Source organism: Sardina pilchardus, chromosome 4, assembly GCF_963854185.1.
Source record: "Sardina pilchardus chromosome 4, fSarPil1.1, whole genome shotgun sequence".
Taxonomy (NCBI): domain Eukaryota; kingdom Metazoa; phylum Chordata; class Actinopteri; order Clupeiformes; family Clupeidae; genus Sardina; species Sardina pilchardus.
Window position 1 is genome coordinate 1583736 of NC_084997.1, and position 19387 is coordinate 1603122.

At 38.7% G+C, this 19387-nt stretch overlaps 1 long non-coding RNA gene across 1 annotated transcript; it reads left to right on the forward strand.

Moving 5' to 3' along the window:
* The first annotated feature begins 3385 nt into the window (after window positions 1–3385).
* Window positions 3386–4773, forward strand: LOC134078061 (uncharacterized). The gene is made up of 4 exons (XR_009938815.1): window positions 3386–3448; window positions 3753–3822; window positions 4032–4071; window positions 4660–4773. It is a non-coding gene; the product is annotated as an uncharacterized LOC134078061 (long non-coding RNA).
* Window positions 4774–19387: the final 14614 nt, after the last annotated feature.

Sequence of the window (19387 nt, forward strand, 5' to 3'; positions counted from 1 at the left end):
GACACATTTTCAAAACTCTAAACACAGTCACACCTACAAAACACAAATGGCCAAATGGATCATTTCCACAACACATTCCACGTTGTTACACCACATTTTGTATAGCCTACACTAACTCGTCATTTCTCTGCACACACTAACTTTACCAAAACACTGGAAATTTGTCTCAAAATGAAATCATTCTGTCAAAGACTAAAACTTGTTTTCACTTCACAAGGTACTGTATGCAGTCAGTCAGAGTACACCAGGTTTCAAAATACTGGCTATAGTTGACATTACAAAAACTGCATAGACTTTTATGTTTCAGTTTTACAGGTACATGCAAAACATGCAATCCACCGTTTTTACACAACATTTATTGGTTGGGAACTGCATATCCACATGTAATGTTCACATTCAAAAGCATTCCAATAAAAAAGCAAATATTTTTTTTCTTTACTGTTTATACAGGAGGCACAGTAGAAATGTTGTTTACAGTAGGCCTATGATAGCACAGAAAAAAGTTGTACAGTATTGCTTACAGTGAACAAAATATCCATGAAGCACACAAGAGTACTCTGAACAAAAAACAAAAGCAAAAAGCCCAGGTAAAAAGGGGGGAGCAAAAAAAGAAAAAAATACTGTGTCATCAACATTGCATCTGATATTTACGTATTCTCACCAGCCTTTCTTAGTGAAAGGCCTAGGTTGATTACATGGGCAATGATAGTGGCACAAATTTCAACACTGACTACTGTTCTTGCAGCCTTTGGAATGCCACCACCACACATTCTTACACCTCTACCTTGCCCTCTCCTTGGGCCTACTCTTCTCCCTGGCCCTGCTCCTCTCTCTGCTCCTGCACCTCTCATAGCCCATTTCCACCGACAGAGAACCGGCTCCTTTCCCGTTCCCGAACCAACATTTGAACCGTTCGTCGTGTTTCCACCAAACAAAATCCGGTTCGGAACGTCCCAGACAGCAAAGCAGTCCAAAACGGAGCCGCGCTCAAGCCGCCACATCCGCCTGACAGTCAGCCTCCGTTTTGGATACGGGCACAGAACACATTTCGCCTCCATTAACACGCTTTCATACGGCGGATCCACGCCGGACCCTGTGCGGATGCGCACATCGAACGCGCCCTTCAATTCCGCTAACGGTTTCCTTCCTCAGTTTTTTCGCTGATGGAGTTCGGAGTGGAAGATGAAACAGCGGTGTCTGAGGGCTCACTGTATGCTTCTATATGCTTTATGCAGTTACCTAGTATATTCAGTGAAAACGTACTTCCATAACACAAGTTACCTACTTATCTAGCTTTATTTGCTGATATAATCCGTAATTTGCTATACTGGCCAGCTGATGATAGTTCACGTTTACACACCAGCTAACGTCTAGCTTGCGCAAGCTAATTTAGCTCACTTTCGACAGGGCTAAATCTTGTCCAACTTGGGCTTTGTTAATTTTTTAATCAAAGCTAAACTCAAAACTCAGTTAAAATTGAAGCTTGATTTGGTTGAACGCTAACTTTATGTATGCCTGTGAACAACAAGTTGGTTTGTGTGAGCTAGCGCTAGCTTGTTGGCTAACGATAACGTTAAACTGTCATGAATATTTTTTGTTAACGTTAATGAAAGCTTAGATGTTGGACTCGGGAGTCTTTAAGAAGACTTAGATGTGTTTACATCTTATTTAGTTCTTGGAGGGAGGCTGATTTCACATTGTTTACCTGTCCTGGATAAGATTTTAAATTATGAACGATGTATCGATAGTAGCAGCCAGTAATGCAAGCTATGCGCCATGTCACGCGCATGCTCAGACCTGTTTGAAACTTTTTGAACTCGTAGATGGCAGCAAAAAATACCCTCGGGATTCGTGCCCTTACATTTGTACACGTTAGCGAGAAACCGGCCTACTATTCAATCTAAAACTTCTGGTTTTCAGGCGTGTTTCCTGGTGACTTTTTCAATTGAATAGATTACTCGTTAACTTTCATAAAATATAAGGGCACAAATCCTGAAGCCATTTGTTTTATGAAGAAACTGCCGTCAATGAGGTCATTTAATGCTGAACGTTTTTTGGAGCATGATTTGACTGAAAAGGAGAGACACTTTAGAGGCAGTAGGCTAGTTGACTTGATGCATTGCTTTGCTTTGTCACAGACCAGACTCTTTTCAAAGTTTAGAATATATGGGAAGAGGAGCTAAATTGATCAACACCATTCTCTGGATCCCAATATAATGCTATTTTAATGGGGTGTAATATTGGTAATAATAAATATTTGCCTTTTCCCCCCTGATGATAACAGTTATATAACGGCCAACGAGGTGACCGGTTCGATGGAAATAATGGCTAGGTGGAGGTCTAGAACTCCGGCGACGTGCGAAGCGAAAACCGGTCGACCTCGAAGGCCGTTATCCCGCTTATCTCCCGTTTGTATTCATAACCTGTATATTTAGAACATAGTTTTATTCCACCGTTGCGTACATTAACATCGCTAAAACTGTCTTGACTGTGGGACTACTTTCCGCCACATATCAACTTTCTACTTGCAGGACAAAACTGCTGTTACTAGTTCTAAAATGGATGGTTGCTATGGCCAAAGGCCAGTCGTTAGTTGTAAATGGCTGGTTGCTACGGCCAAAAGCCAGTCGTTAGTTCTATCTCTCCCATTGTCAAGCGGCCATATCCCAGGATTCTGATTAACTTTAACTTTGAAAGATCGCTACTTTTATAGCCTACATGGCATCCAACTAGCTACAATCCACCTCCGTCATATGCTACAATGTTACTATGGTTCTGCACGTCTGTATTTCAGCTTGGATGCTACGTGACAGTTCTTCGACAGACTTCGCAACGAGTTTGGCGAATACATAGATTTCTCGAAAACATGCGCGCGCACACAAGGGGCAGAAAGCACCATGAACAGCATTAAGCAGCTGCTCTCCGTGAAAAGTTTAAAATTAATTTTAGTGCCGAAAACAGCACTATTCGAAATGACGATGGTTAGAGAATGTTCAGGAATGAAACCACCAAAACCGCCAAAAAGACGATGCTTTATAAATAATGAAAACAAACGACAAACTCTGAAATAAGCTCATAAATGATATGTTATCATCATTTAGCCAACAGTGGCATACAAAAAATGCCGATTATAGCTTACAGCAGCTGGTTATTAGGTTAACTTTATAACGTTAAGACCGGCCATTCGGCGTCTTATGCCCCATGGGTGCGCGCGCATCTAGTTTTGTTAGTAAACAGGAAATCTGTCTATTAATATTAAAGTGTGTTACGGGAACTACTTCAAAGGTAGCAGGTTATACGAAGTTAATGGCCACCCCATCAGCCAATCAGAGAAGAGAATTCCATTGTTGAGGGAGATAAGCATATTTATGTGTCTGTGTTACAGGTCATTGGCTCCAGTCTGGTTTGGGGGTCTACCCTTTCTCATCATGTCCTGCCACCCAATAAAGTAAGCTATACAGCTTCACATTTGACTTGTTTGACTTGGGTGTATTAGTGATTATGACAGATATTTGGCGATTTCTTTCTGATGATAAAAGTAATGCATATTTATGTATCTGTGTTACAGGTCATTCACAAATGGCTCCAGCCTGGTTTGGGGGTCTAGCCTTTCTCATCCTGTCCTGCCACCCAATAAAGTAAGCTATACAGTTTTACATTTGAGTTATTTGACTTGGATGTATTAGTGGTTATGATAACTATTTGGCAATTTATTTCTGATGATAGAAGTAATGCATATTTATGTGTTACAGGCCATTCACAAGTGGCTCCAGCCTGGTTTGGGGGTCTAGCCTTTCTCATCCTGTCCTGCCACCCAATAAAGTAAGCTATACAGCTTTACATTTGATTTATTTGACTTTTGGTCCACACATTAGTCATATAAGCTAACCATATGCCTTTGTAACTGGTGTTACCAGTTCAGGATGAATTGAAGGTAAATGTCAACATACATAAATGCCTTTCTCTGCTGTAATAAAATCCACCGTTTACCTCAAAAGCTCTCTAATAAAATGTACATATTTTCATTTCAGAAGAGAAATTACTAAAGGCCTCTGCAACTGCTTTTACCAGGTAAGGGTGAACTGTAGATACATTTCAACATAAACAATGTTTTTAGTCTACTTTGATAAATTCCTCATTTCCAGTACCTACAAAGCTCTATAATCAGCATCATTTTTGTTTAATCTGTGCATGCAAATGCTGTAGTATAACTAACAAGTATTTGTCTCTGTGAACCACTTTTCTGTTGCCTTTTTACATTGTCAAGTAACAGGTATTTGCCAACATGTCTTAAACCCTCATTATATTTACTGGAAGACTACACTGTGCACATAACAGAAGCATTCCGTTTGCAGAGCATCTGCTGCAACACTGTAATCAATGGAACTCTTTACACTAGATGTGATAGCGGCATGTACAGTATGTTTGAAAAAAATAGACTCGTCTTCTAAAACTATTTTCATGCTCTGCGAACAGAGTGCTTCACTTGTGGACCCAGTGTAGCTGTCTAGTTACAGGTGATGGATTGTGTCACCATTACAGCAGCCTGCTGGTGGCAGTACCTTTATATTCATGTTGCTGACATTCAGTTGAAAAGTAGTTATGTACTATATATGCTTCCAAAATGTAACTCATTTTGTTATGCTTGTATGATTACAGATGCTGTGAGAGAGTTACAGTATGCCCTGTGCCGCGGCTTCTGATTCAGTACAGCAGTTCAACCAGCCCAGCAAACAGGAAAAGCTCAAGGAGGTGTCTTAACTGTCAGCATCCTACCCAAAAAGATCAGGCTACTGTTATGTCCAACTAAGAAAAACAATGGTCTGGTATGAAGGTTATCTGTGTTTTGAAACATAAATATTCATTAAATAATAATACAAATGTTTGACACTATGTATGGTTGCATTTCATTTTACTTTATTATCTGTTTAAGGTATTTATTGTCTACGATGACTTATTTCATTGAGTATTGAGGTGCCGGTGACAAGTGTCTACTATTGTTTAGGAATTGCATGAAGGAGTTAAAGTTTGTAACTGATTAATAACTTGTAGGCTGTAGGCTAGTGTAGCAGAGTTGAATTCATGTACTGTAAAACCCACATTCTAATGCTTACTGTTACACACAATGAAGGTATTTGGCTGTAAAACCACAAGGTGCTTCACATGATAGATTTTGACTTAAAGCAATAGTTCGGAATTTTGGACATAGGACCTCATTTCCAACTTAGTCGGGGTGATATAGGTCGGTGAAGACCATTTTCAGTGAATCTCTGCCCTTCATTGAGTTGCAGCGTTCATCTCGTGCTAACCTGGTGCCGAGATAAGGCAAGTCAACGGTAACATCCAGCCTGCCACTGAAAACACTCCACAGGACACCCGAAACAAATATTTTATAACTTCAGACTATCGATGTACATGCCTGTGTTGATAGAACAATGTTTGAAATAGAAGTAACCTTGCATCGCATTGCAATAGCCTACTTTGTTCCCTGTATGGCAATGGCGGATTGATATCGAGAAACTAGTCCCTCAAAATGTAATAAATCATTGAGTTGCAAGGTTAGTTTTATTTCTAAAATGATTCTATCAACACGGACATGTATATCGATAGTCTGGCGTTTCAATTGACTTGTCTCGGGTGTGCGGTGGAATGAGTAAGACTGTTGTTGATGTCAGACTGATGTTACTGTAGAAATGCGTTAGCTCAGAACCAGCGTTAGCAAAGGGGGACGCTGCAACTGAAGGAAGGGGCTAAACACGATAAAAACGGTCTCCACCGACCTATATCGCCTCGGTAAAGTTGGAAATGAGGTTCTATGTCCAAAATTCCGAACTATTCCTTTAATCATTTATTGAATTGAATGTATGAAGTCATTTTAATGTCATATTGGTTGATACAAAACTTACTTTATGTAGCCTAGTGATGCGTAACCGTTGAACCCGTGATGCGTAACCGCTTCGGACCCGCCGCGGTGTGCAAGTGGACGCAGTTTCGGACCCGTTGCGGAAGTCGCGGTACCTCCGCGGCGGATCCGCTACGGAGTCAGTTTGCTGTCTGGGGTGGCACCTTGGTTCGGAAGTCAAACCAAAAAATACTTGGTTTTTCCTGCGAACCGGAGTAGGCGTGTCATTGCGCAATTCAGAGGGAGAAGGCTAAACGCATGAGTTTTACGGCCATATCAACTGTGGCTATGAGTAAACAAAACGATTCAACTAGCATTGCACTGCTGACGTAGACTAGCATTTTAAATAGCTAGTTTCTGCCCTTTTTATGGGACAACTGGTCATATCATTCTCCCGTTTATGCATCTCATTAACTTTTGCTTTTGCATGCACCACCCATTGTTGATGACGCATCCTTGTTCGATTTAGAACTTGTGTAAATGCGGGCTGGTTCACTAGATAGCACCATAGTTCAAAGAATTCTGAACGGCACCAGTTCAACACCAGGTTAGTTTTTGATGGAAAAACGCCTTCACTGGCCTGCCCTTCTTCCTGGGCCCCTTGCTCGTACTCTTCCTCATACAGACATCACAGTGTTTGTCTTTTTCTGTTTTTGTTTCCAAAAACATCATTCCTCAAAGTCCTCCTTTTACTGTGTCAATGTCATATGAAGAAAATAACCCCTGCCACTGAGTCTAAGCCAAACTGGAATTGGCTGTGGTTGGCCCAATTTACCCAACATCATGTGTGTCATTTATTCAATTGTTTGTTTACAGTATTATCAGCTGAGATACGCTACTGTATATTGCTTTTGAACTGATATCATTGCAGAAGCAGAGGTTTTTATACTGTATCTAAGGTTTGGAATATTGTGTTTGCTATTGTGGGATGTTGTGTGTTAACATTCGTAAATAATAGAAAAATTATCCATAATTTTGTTAAGAGGTGTAGCTTGTTAAGAAAATGTAAGCATTGTGTAAGCATTCAGCATTCACTGTTCTGGGCTGCGTTTCTAGAAAGCCTCGTAGCCTATGCTAACTTGCATCGCAACCTTGAAAGTTCCCTGGATTTGGTGATTCTAGAAAAAGTAGTTCAAACTTTCAAACTCTCAATTGCAAACAAGGACTGGGTAGTTACACCTGTGGCGTAGGCTACCTTGGGAGTTGCGGTTGGTGATGTCGTCAGGGTCAGGAGTGCCTAACCAAAAATCATAAGCGCCCAACCAAAAATCACTAATATAAGTTGATGTTTTTCTCGTGACTCAATGATTGCGCTTTACTGCAGGCTAAAATAAATTAAAAGACCGACTCCCCTGTTGGGCTCATTCTTGCTACTTGTGTTACCTTACGTTAATTTGCGTGTTGGTTTGAGTTTTGAGCTTGGTTTGAGCTTATATTATGGAATACAAACCCTCATTGCATGCAGACTAGTCCATAGTGCAGTGGCTAAAGCAGGTGACTTGCTATCGAGTCATTGCAGGTTCTAATCCCGAATGTATTCAACATGCTTTTGTTTCTGACTACAGTGAAACGTGGAAATAACCTTGTAATGCCGTGGAGCTATTATTTAAACTGATGTTGTGTTCCTGGCCACTCAATGTAAAGTGATTAAATATAGGCTATTTAGGGTCTAATCCATTGTTATGTGTGGTATGCCTCCTTTTACTCAAAAGTGTCATGGAAGGGTGAGATGTGAACCTTGGCCGTGCACGCAATGTAGGCTACTGACATGAAACAGCTGAACCACTGTGCTTTCGTTTCCGTGGTCTAACGAAGGGAGCTATTTTTCCCCAAATCAGTAAGAGCTGCAGGCTGCACTCTCCCAAATCAACACGAACTTAGGGCTGTGGAGCAATTTTCAACTGATCGCAGAAATAAGGTTTGTTTCTGTAAATTGTATTATGGACACGTCAATACCATATAATATTATGTTCGCGCAGACTTCTGTAGGCCTATCGCGCAGAAGTAGGCTTGTGTTTTTATGATTGACTATTTGTCGAATCAGAGTCACATCTGCATCACATTAGATAAAACTGCCTGCTCGTGATGACGTGCTATTTGTTTATCTATGGTTTATCCTTGAATTTTCAATAAAGTATCTATCTACATGATCCCATCGAGATCCGTAACACCGACATTCCTAACCCTGCTCACAAGTGCCACCTGGTGGTTGTTTGGGTCAATGCCGCTTCACTAGGGAAAAATCAATAAAATAAGCGTGATTCACATGTGAGGTCTCGTGAGGATCTCACGTGAAGCCGGCCAATTGAATCCAAAACACCTACATTCATCAACATAGTCAAAAATATTCTATGTATATTTGTTAACAATTACAACACATGAACAGAATGAAACAGCACTTGTAATTGGAAATGTAACAAAAGTCATACATTGCTTTGGTGTATAACAGGCACTTATCTTGCCTTTGACCTGACATGACAAAGACAACTGAACTGGCAATGTTTTAACACCTGTAAAAAAATAAATGCTGTTCTTCAGTATTATAAGTCATGCTTCACTTCTTCAACCTCTTAAGTAATGTATTCAAAAGTTATTTGCACTGAAGCATACAACCTGACTAAAATTTGAGAGAAAAAAAACAGCAAAGCTGGTTAAAAAGCAACAGAAAATTTAATCAGCATGTTCAAGCTGCGAGACTAGCGACAAACAAAAGAGCTGTGGTAATTACTTCATCACCCTAAAACATACAAAGGACATTCCTGTTGGCTAGAATCTTAGGCAATGTTCATGATCCATGTTGCTTTCTAAGACTTTCATTCATTTCATGTCTAAAATCTGGGTAGCTGTCATAAAAGACTGAAAACTCCAGATAACAGCCACATGTATGAGCAATAGGCCTTCTTTGAAATCCCTGAACTTGTGTAAAAGTGACAGTGATGGTTTTGCCAGTGAACAGGTCTGATCCAGTGCAAAATCTAAGAAAAGAGGAGAGGTGCTGAGTGTCTGAGTCTCTAAGGTAAGCACTTACATACTTGACAATCTGTTTCTCCTGAGCATTCTGGGAACTGGGGTAAACAATTGACCTTTAGAATGATCTTTCGTGATGTTGGCTGTAGTTCTTCATAGAGGGCTGCAATCCCTTTTAGCTCTGATCTAAGGGGCATAAGCATGCTGTTCCACTGTTCAATGACAAATGCGGGCTCCTGTATCAGCTTTTGGTGTGCAATTTCCCTCAAGATTTGCTCTATGTTATCTGCTGTTGGGACCCTGCGGCATTGGTGAATATCCAACAACTCGTCTTTATCAACACCTTGAAAATCAGCACAACAAGATTCAAAAATCATTCTCTCTGACTCTGACACATACTGTACTTCAACAATGTGTCCACAAGGTTACTCTGCACAACGCCTAAAACTGCCTGCTCCAGGATAACTGGAGCAATTTGTACAGGAAGATATTTCTCTTTTTGCCAGCCAAAATTGATTATTCGACCAACACTTTCCCATTCTTCTTTACCAAAATCATGTCGCAAGTATGGGACTTTGAAACCATTTCCCACAGTGCATTGCTCATAGAAGTCATTCCAAAACTCTGACAATACATCCCTGAAAACCCCTCCGTCATTCACAGCCCTTTCAAGTTTTCCGTCAGGAAGGATAACTTGAAAACTAATCCTCCATAACACTTGCTTCACAAAAAACTTGAATAAGTTCCCTCATAATCTGCCCACGATGAAGAGCAATAAGCAATAGTCACTTTTTCTCTGCGACTGACCTGTTCCTGTGGCATACCAATGGAAAGAGGCATGGCTAAATCAAATGACTGTACCTGAGATATGGGCAGAGTATCATCAAGATCTGACTGTTCCATCCCTGAGAAGCTTTCTGTGCGGAAGGTTATAATGCCACTATCATCCGATAGATCTACATTTTGTAAGGTCTCATGTTCGGTCAAGATGAAATCCTGTTTGAGGTCAACTACAGTGAAATCATGGGAAACACTTTCATTGCTCAAATTTCCTAACACGGTGCTGTCTTCACTATGAATGCCAACTGAAGTATTACCTCCACAACCTCTGCTGCTAATGACTGGTAATTATCTGCTACATCAGGCATCTCTTCACCCTCTTGTGAAACACTATATTCCAAAAAAAAATCTCTCTTCTTGGTTGTTAAATAGAAACGCAACATTGATAACGTGGTCTTATCATACATTCCCCCTACTGTAGTACCATCATCAAGGGTTGAGCCCTTGAGTCGTGGGTCTGTCTGAGGTTTCTTCCTATATGTATCTCCAATTCTAGGGAGTTTTTCCTTGCCCCTGTTACTCATGGGCTCTCTTTGAATGTCTAACACTCTGTAAAGCGCCTTGAGACATGTGTAATGTAATGGCGCTCTATAAGCAACATTAAATTGAAATTAAATTGAAATTAATGAATGCTGCTGAAAGTCAGTTAAATCTATGAAAAAATCAGTAAGGCTCCCCTCTGCATTTCTTGCCTCTGGAAAAAACAAGCTCACAGCCTTATCGATCAGATCCTATTTTTTTGCATCCTTCTGAATACTTATTTTTCGAGTTCCACCACCCTTTTTGGCTCTTATCTGCACAAATCCCCCCTCTCGAAAATGCAACCAGCCCATTTAAATTTTTCTCTGATTTTTCTCTGCATTGCATGCTTGAGTTTGATGCTCACTGTCAGAGACCTGATCACCTCTGTTTCGTGCAATCTTTCCTCCAAGCCGCTGAAAGATCTTGGAAATTCTGGGTTCTTTTCCTTTTCCTCTGCAGAATCCAAAACCAGCAAGTCTGTCACCGTAAGAAGGCAGATACTCTCTTATCTGGTCATCTGTCATTAGGTTTATGACGGTGGAATCAATCTGAAATGAACAAATATTTCAGGACTTGTAATATCAATACATACAGTTATAACAGATAACATTCCGCATAGCAGATACTACTAACAAAGTTCCTCTGAAATTATTAGTGTGCTTGCAAAAACACACTATTGTTATCCGTGCGTTTCATTGGGGGCCAAGCAGCGAAGCTGCGAGGACCCCATTGTGTTTCTTAGTATTCTTACTATTATTATTACAGTGCATGAAAATGCACTGTACTGTTCTTCCTAGGCTTTTTCTTATTATTATTACAGTGCATGAAAATGCACTGTACTGTTCTTCCTCGGTCTTCTTCTTATTATTACAGTGCATGAAAATGCACTGTACTGTTCTTCCTAGGCTTCTTATTACAGTGCATGAAAATGCACTGTACTGTTCTTCCTATTCTTAAACTTCATCTTCTTATTATTACAGTGCATGAAAATGCACTGTACTGTTCTTCCTATTCTTCTTATTATTACAGTGCATGAAAATGCACTGTACTGTTCTTCCTATTCTTCTTATTAGAGTGCATGCAAATGCACTCTACTGTTATCCGACATCTTCTTATTACAGTGCATGGAAATGCACTGTATTGTTATTCCTAGGCTTTTTCTTTTTATTATTTTTATTATTATTATTCTTCCAGGCCCTAATTTGACTTGAACCGCTTATCGTAGGAACTTGGTTCAAACTTTGACACGTAGCTTTTGCATCAAATTTTCAGTCTATTACTTTTCATATTTCTACGACTTTTACTTTTTGAAATATTAAATAAAAACTAAACTTAATTTTGCCATAGACTTAACATTGGCTTTGTGACATCATAATTAGCTTTTAAAGAAATAGAATGGAATCCACTTTGCCGGTGTTCTCTCACTGACTTCAGCAACTTCAATGGAACTTTTTCTCTGTGTGTCCTTCCATTGAACTGGATAGCTCACTTGTCATCCCCACTTTCTTTCACTTCTTTTTCTTCACTTCCTCTCACTTTCTCTATCACTCTCTCTATTTCTCCAATTTCAATAACTTTTTAAAACTATATTTAAAATAACACTTTTTATAGCAAAGCAACCACTATAATTACTTAGTAACAACCTAGCATCCACTTCCATAATTACACCCTGGCAACCGCCTTAGCAACCCATTTGATTTCCCTAGCAACCAATGTGATTTCCCTAGCAACCAACCTTGTAACCACTTATTATAGAATAGTAACCACTTTATTTAGCCTAGCAACACTAGAGTAATCACTTTAATTACCCTAGCATAATCCTACCAATGACTTTCCATGCACTGGTATTTCCTTCAGGAAATGCTTTTCTAGTTATTATCGATATTATTATTCTTCTTCTAACGCTTTTTGTGCGTTCAATTCAGCTTCAACCGTTCGACGTAGAAACTTCATTCAAACTGCGCTGCGTAGGTCTTACTTAGGTGACTTCAGCTATGTAATTTTCAACTTTGTAACTTTTATACTTTTTGAACTATTAAATAAAAACTATTAAAATTTCCCCATAGACTTAACATTGGATTATGACATCATAATAGGGCAATTAGAATGTTATGCCAGGTGGCCAGCCCCACCTGCAGCAGCTCTCTCTCTCTCTCAGGCTTTAAGCATACAATCTCTCTGTGAAGACTACATATCCTGTAAACTGTTTCCTCTGTCCACAACTGTTTCAAAATAAAAGTCCTCACTGCAATAATACACTATTAAATCATTTAACCATTGAAACTACTCAACTATTTAACTGTTCAACCATTCCAACTGTCAGTTATCATCAACTATGCCTCCAGTCAACTACATGAAACCTCCATGTACCTAGCAACCAACATAGCAACCAGTAAAATTAAGCGTTTATGACCGTTTCCATAGCAACCAACATGATTTTACTACAGTAACTTCTTTATTCCTTATAGTGGCCACCATAGATACCCTATCAACAAATGTTTCAAAATAAAAGTCCTCACTAGCAAGTTAGCTAGTTAGCATGGTTAGCATAGTTAGCATTTTTAGCATGACTGCTAGAAATGATTAGCTAAGTTAGCTAATCAACCTGGTTAGCATTGTTAGAATAGTTAGCATTGTTAGCATAGTTAGCATTTTTAGCATAACTGCTAGAAATCATTAGTTCAGTTAGAACTGTAATGTTTAAGCTTTAAACTGTCTACCTTCACACTATCAGCTTTCTTTAAACTATGCAACCACCATGTTTACCATAGCTACACCTTAGTAACTATATCTACATTATCTACTGTTTCTATACATTTTTGCATTTTCATGCACTCGTAATTTCCCTGGAATTACATTCTCTAGTTATTATTACAGTGCATGAAAATGCACTGTACTGTTCTTCCTAGGCTTCTTATTATTACAGTGCATGAAAATGCACTGTACTGTTCTTCCTAGGCTTCTTATTATTAAACTTCTTCTTCTAACGCTCGCAATTCAGCTTCAACCGTTTAACGTAGAAACTTCATTCAAACTTTGTTGCGTAGGTCTTGCTTATGCCATATGTGCTTTGTATTTTTCAACTTTGTAACTTTTATACTTTTTAAACTATTAGTTAAAAACTATCACCATTTCCCCCATAGACTTAACATTGCTCATTATGACATCACGGCAGCAATTAGAATGTTACCCCAGCTGGTCAGCCACCTGGGCACCAACTGTCAGTTTCTCTCAGGCTCCTCTCTGAAGACTACATATTCTGTTCCCCTGTATCCTCTGTGCACAACAGTATCAAAATAAGTCCTCCTAATTCCATCCAACTTTATATCCATTCATCTTCTTCAAACCATTCACTCATCCACCCATTCTAAACAGTCTGCCTATCAACAACATCAATTAGACGCTCTACATTGAACTTTTAAACAATCTACTCTGTCTCAGGCTGGCTCTCTTAAGACTAGCCAGTTAAATTGATTACACCTGTATCTGTATCCACTACTCTCAGTAGAGAGCTGTGTCTCTCCATTCTACAAGAATATAAGGCACATTCCATCCAACATTCTATCCATTCATCTTCTTCAGACCATTCACTCATCCACCCATTAAACTGTCTATCAACATCTATTAAACAATCTGTCTATCAACATCCATTAAACTCTCTGTTTATCAACATTAATTAGACTATCTACATTCAACTTTTAAACAATCTACTCTGTCTCAGGCTGGCTCTCTTAAGACTAGCCAGTTAAATTGATTACACCTGTGTCAACTACTCTCAGAGAGCTGTATCAGTGTCTCTCTTAACAAGAATATAAGGCACATTCCATCCAACCTTCTATCCATTCATCTTCTTCAGACCATTCACTCATCCACCCATTAAACTGTCAATCAATATAAAACAATCTGCCTATCAACATCCATTAAACATTCTATCTATCAACATTAATTAGACTATCTACATACAACTTTTAAAGTATTTACTGTGGGTCCCTCTCAAGCAGCGTTTATATGTCCTCCCTCGCTCCTCGATCCTCAATGATCTACATAAAGAAAGATAGAAGAAGGGCTAGACTATCCCATTGTTGCCGCTCCATCATTCTTTATGTAGATCAGTGAGGAGCGAGAGAGGACGCGTAAACGCTATGAGAGGCACCTTCTGTCTCAGGCTTTAAGCATACAATCTCATTAAGACTACAGATCCTGTTTCACTACTTCCTCTGTCCACAACTGTTTCAAAATAAAGGTCCTCACTGCAATAATACACTATTAAATCATTTAACCATTGAAACTACTCAACTATTGAACTGCTCAACCATTCCAACTGTCAGTTATCATCCACTATGCCTCCAGTCAACTACATGAAACCTCCATGTACCTAGCAACCAACATAGCAACCATTAAAATTAAGTGTTTATGACCGTTTCCATAGCAACCAACATGATTATACTGCAGTAAATTCTTGTTTCCTGATAGTGGCCACCATGGATACCCTAGCAACAAATGTTTCAAAATAAAAGTCCTCACTAGCAAGTTAGCTAGTTAGGATAGTTAGCATTGTTAGCATAGTTAGCATTTTTAGCATAACTGCTAGAAATCATCGGTTAAGTTAGCTAATCAACCTGGTTAGCATTGTTAGTAAAGTTAGCATTGCTAGCATAATAAGCATTTTTAGCGTAACTGCTAGAAATCATTAGCTAAGTTAGCTAATCAACATTTTAACATGAATAGAAATCATTAGTTAAGTTAGAACTGGAATGTTTCATCTTTAAACTGTCTACCTTCACACTATCAACTCTCTGTAAACTATGCAACCACCATGTTTACCCTAGCTACACCTTAGTAACCATATCTACATTATCTATCTATTTTTGCATTTTCATGCACTGGTAATTCCTTGGAATTGCATTTCTAGTTAAACTTCTTCTTCTAACGCTCGCAATTCAGCTTCAACCGTTTAACGTAGAAACTTCATTCAAACTTTGTTGCGTAGGTCTTGCTTATGCCATATGTGCTTTGTATTTTTCAACTTTGAAACTTTTATACTTTTTAAACTATTAGTTAAAAACTATCACCATTTCCCCCATAGACTTAACATTGCTCATTATGACATCACGGCAGCAATTAGAATGTTACCCCAGCTGGTCAGCCACCTGGGCACCAACTGTCAGTTTCTCTCAGGCTCCTCTCTGAAGACTACATATTCTGTTCCCCTGTATCCTCTGTGCACAACAGTATCAAAATAAGTCCTCCTAATTCCATCCAACTTTATATCCATTCATCTTCTTCAAACCATTCACTCATCCACCCATTCTAAACAGTCTGCCTATCAACAACATCAATTAGACGCTCTACATTGAACTTTTAAACAATCTACTCTGTCTCAGGCTGGCTCTCTTAAGACTAGCCAGTTAAATTGATTACACCTGTATCTGTATCCACTACTCTCAGTAGAGAGCTGTGTCTCTCCATTCTACAAGAATATAAGGCACATTCCATCCAACATTCTATCCATTCATCTTCTTCAGACCATTCACTCATCCACCCATTAAACTGTCTATCAACATCTATTAAACAATCTGTCTATCAACATCCATTAAACTCTCTGTCTATCAACATTAATTAGACTATCTACATTCAACTTTTAAATTATTTACTCTGTCTCAGGCTTTAAGAGTAGCCTACTCTGGCTCTCTTAAGACTAGCCAGTTAAATTGATTACACCTGTGTCAACTACTCTCAGAGAGCTGTATCAGTGTCTCTCTTAACAAGAATATAAGGCACATTCCATCCAACCTTCTATCCATTCATCTTCTTCAGACCATTCACTCATCCACCCATTAAACTGTCAATCAATATAAAACAATCTGCCTATCAACATCCATTAAACATTCTATCTATCAACATTAATTAGACTATCTACATACAACTTTTAAAGTATTTACTGTGGGTCCCTCTCAAGCAGCGTTTATATGTCCTCCCTCGCTCCTCGATCCTCAATGATCTACATAAAGAAAGATAGAAGAAGGGCTAGACTATCCCATTGTTGCCGCTCCATCATTCTTTATGTAGATCAGTGAGGAGCGAGAGAGGACGCGTAAACGCTATGAGAGGCACCTTCTGTCTCAGGCTTTAAGCATACAATCTCATTAAGACTACAGATCCTGTTTCACTACTTCCTCTGTCCACAACTGTTTCAAAATAAAGGTCCTCACTGCAATAATACACTATTAAATCATTTAACCATTGAAACTACTCAACTATTGAACTGTTCAACCATTCCAACTGTCAGTTATCATCCACTATGCCTCCAGTCAACTACATGAAACCTCCATGTACCTAGCAACCAACATAGCAACCATTAAAATTAAGCGTTTATGACCGTTTCCATAGCAACCAACATGATTATACTGCAGTAACTTCTTGTTTCCTGATAGTGGCCACCATGGATACCCTAGCAACAAATGTTTCAAAATAAAAGTCCTCACTAGCAAGTTAGCTAGTTAGCATAGTTAGCATTTTTAGCATAACTGCTAGAAATCATCGGTTAAGTTAGCTAATCAACCTGGTTAGCATTGTTAGTAAAGTTAGCATTGCTAGCATAATAAGCATTTTTAGCGTAACTGCTAGAAATCATTAGCTAAGTTAGCTAATCAACATTTTAACATGAATAGAAATCATTAGTTAAGTTAGAACTGGAATGTTTCATCTTTTAACTGTCTACCTTCACACTATCAACTCTCTGTAAACTATGCAACCACCATGTTTACCCTAGCTACACCTTAGTAACCATATCTACATTATCTATCTATTTTTGCATTTTCATGCACTGGTAATTCCTTGGAATTGCATTTCTAGTTATTAAACTTCTTCTTCTAACGCTCGCAATTCAGCTTCAACCGTTTAACGTAGAAACTTCATTCAAACTTTGTTGCGTAGGTCTTGCTTATGCCATATGTGCTTTGTATTTTTCAACTTTGTAACTTTTATACTTTTTAAACTATTAGTTAAAAACTATCACCATTTCCCCCATAGACTTAACATTGCTCATTATGACATCACGGCAGCAATTAGAATGTTACCCCAGCTGGTCAGCCACCTGGGCACCAACTGTCAGTTTCTCTCAGGCTCCTCTCTGAAGACTACATATTCTGTTCCCCTGTATCCTCTGCGCACAACAGTATCAAAATAAGTCCTCCTAATTCCATCCAACTTTATATCCATTCATCTTCTTCAAACCATTCACTCATCCACCCATTCTAAACAGTCTGCCTATCAACAACATCAATTAGACGCTCTACATTGAACTTTTAAACAATCTACTCTGTCTCAGGCTGGCTCTCTTAAGACTAGCCAGTTAAATTGATTACACCTGTATCTGTATCCACTACTCTCAGTAGAGAGCTGTGTCTCTCCATTCTACAAGAATATAAGGCACATTCCATCCAACATTCTATCCATTCATCTTCTTCAGACCATTCACTCATCCACCCATTAAACTGTCTATCAACATCTATTAAACAATCTGTCTATCAACATCCATTAAACTCTCTGTCTATCAACATTAATTAGACTATCTACATTCAACTTTTAAATTATTTACTGTCTCAGGCTTTAAGAGTACACGCTGGCTCTCTTAAGACTAGCCAGTTAAATTGATTACACCTGTGTCAACTACTCTCAGAGAGCTGTATCAGTGTCTCTCTTAACAAGAATATAAGGCACATTCCATCCAACCTTCTATCCATTCATCTTCTTCAGACCATTCACTCATCCACCCATTAAACTGTCAATCAATATCTATTAAACAATCTGCCTATCAACATCCATTAAACATTCTGTCTATCAACATTAATTAGACTATATACAACTTTTAAAGTATTTACTGTGGGTCCCTCTCAAGCAGTGTTTATATGTCCTCCCTCGCTCCTCGATCCTCAATGATCTACATAAAGAAAGATAGAAGAAGGGCTAGACTATCCCATTGTTGCCGCTCCATCATTCTTTATGTAGATCAGTGAGGAGCGAGAGAGGACGCGTAAACGCTATATATGAGAGGCACCTTCTGTCTCAGGCTTTAAGCATACAATCTCATTAAGACTACAGATCCTGTTTCACTACTTCCTCTGTCCACAACTGTTTCAAAATAAAGGTCCTCACTGCAATAATACACTATTAAATCATTTAACCACTGAAACTACTCAACTATTGAACTGTTCAACCATTCCAACTGTCAGTTATCATCCACTATGCCTCCAATCAACTACATGAAACCTCCATGTACCTAGCAACCAACATAGCAACCATTAAAATTAAGTGTTTATGACCGTTTCCATAGCAACCAACATGATTATACTGCAGTAACTTCTTGTTTCCTGATAGTGGCCACCATGGATACCCTAGCAACAAATGTTTCAAAATAAAAGTCCTCACTAGCAAGTTAGCTAGTTAGCATGGTTAGCATAGTTAGCATTGTTAGCATTTTTAGCATAACTGCAAAAAATCATAAACTAAGTAAGCTAATCAACCTGGTTAGCATTGTTAGCAAATTTAGCATTGTTAGCATAGTTAGCATTTTTAGCATTACTGCTAGGAATCATCGGTTAAGTTAGCTAATCAACCTGGTTAGCATTTTTAGTAAAGTTAGCATTGCTAGCATAATAAGCATTTTTAGCGTAACTGCTAGAAATCATTAGCTAAGTTAGCTAATCAACATTTTAACATGAATAGAAATCATTATTTAAGTTAGAACTGGAACGTTTCATCTTTAAACTGTCTACCTTCACACTATCAACTCTCTGTAAACTATGCAACCACCATGTCTACCCTAGCTACACCTTAGTAACCATATCTACATTATCTATCTATTTTTGCATTTTCATGCACTGGTAATTCCTTGGAATTGCATTTCTAGTTAAACTTCTTCTAACGCTCGCAATTCAGCTTCAACCGTTTAACGTAGAAACTTCATTCAAACTTTGTTGCGTAGGTCTTTCTTATGCCATATGTGCTTTGTATTTTTCAACTTTGTAACTTTTATACTTTTTAAACTATTAGTTTAAAACTATTACCATTTCCCCCATAGACTTAACATTGCTCATTATGACATCACGGCAGCAATTAGAATGTTACCCCAGCTGGTCAGCCACCTGGGCACCA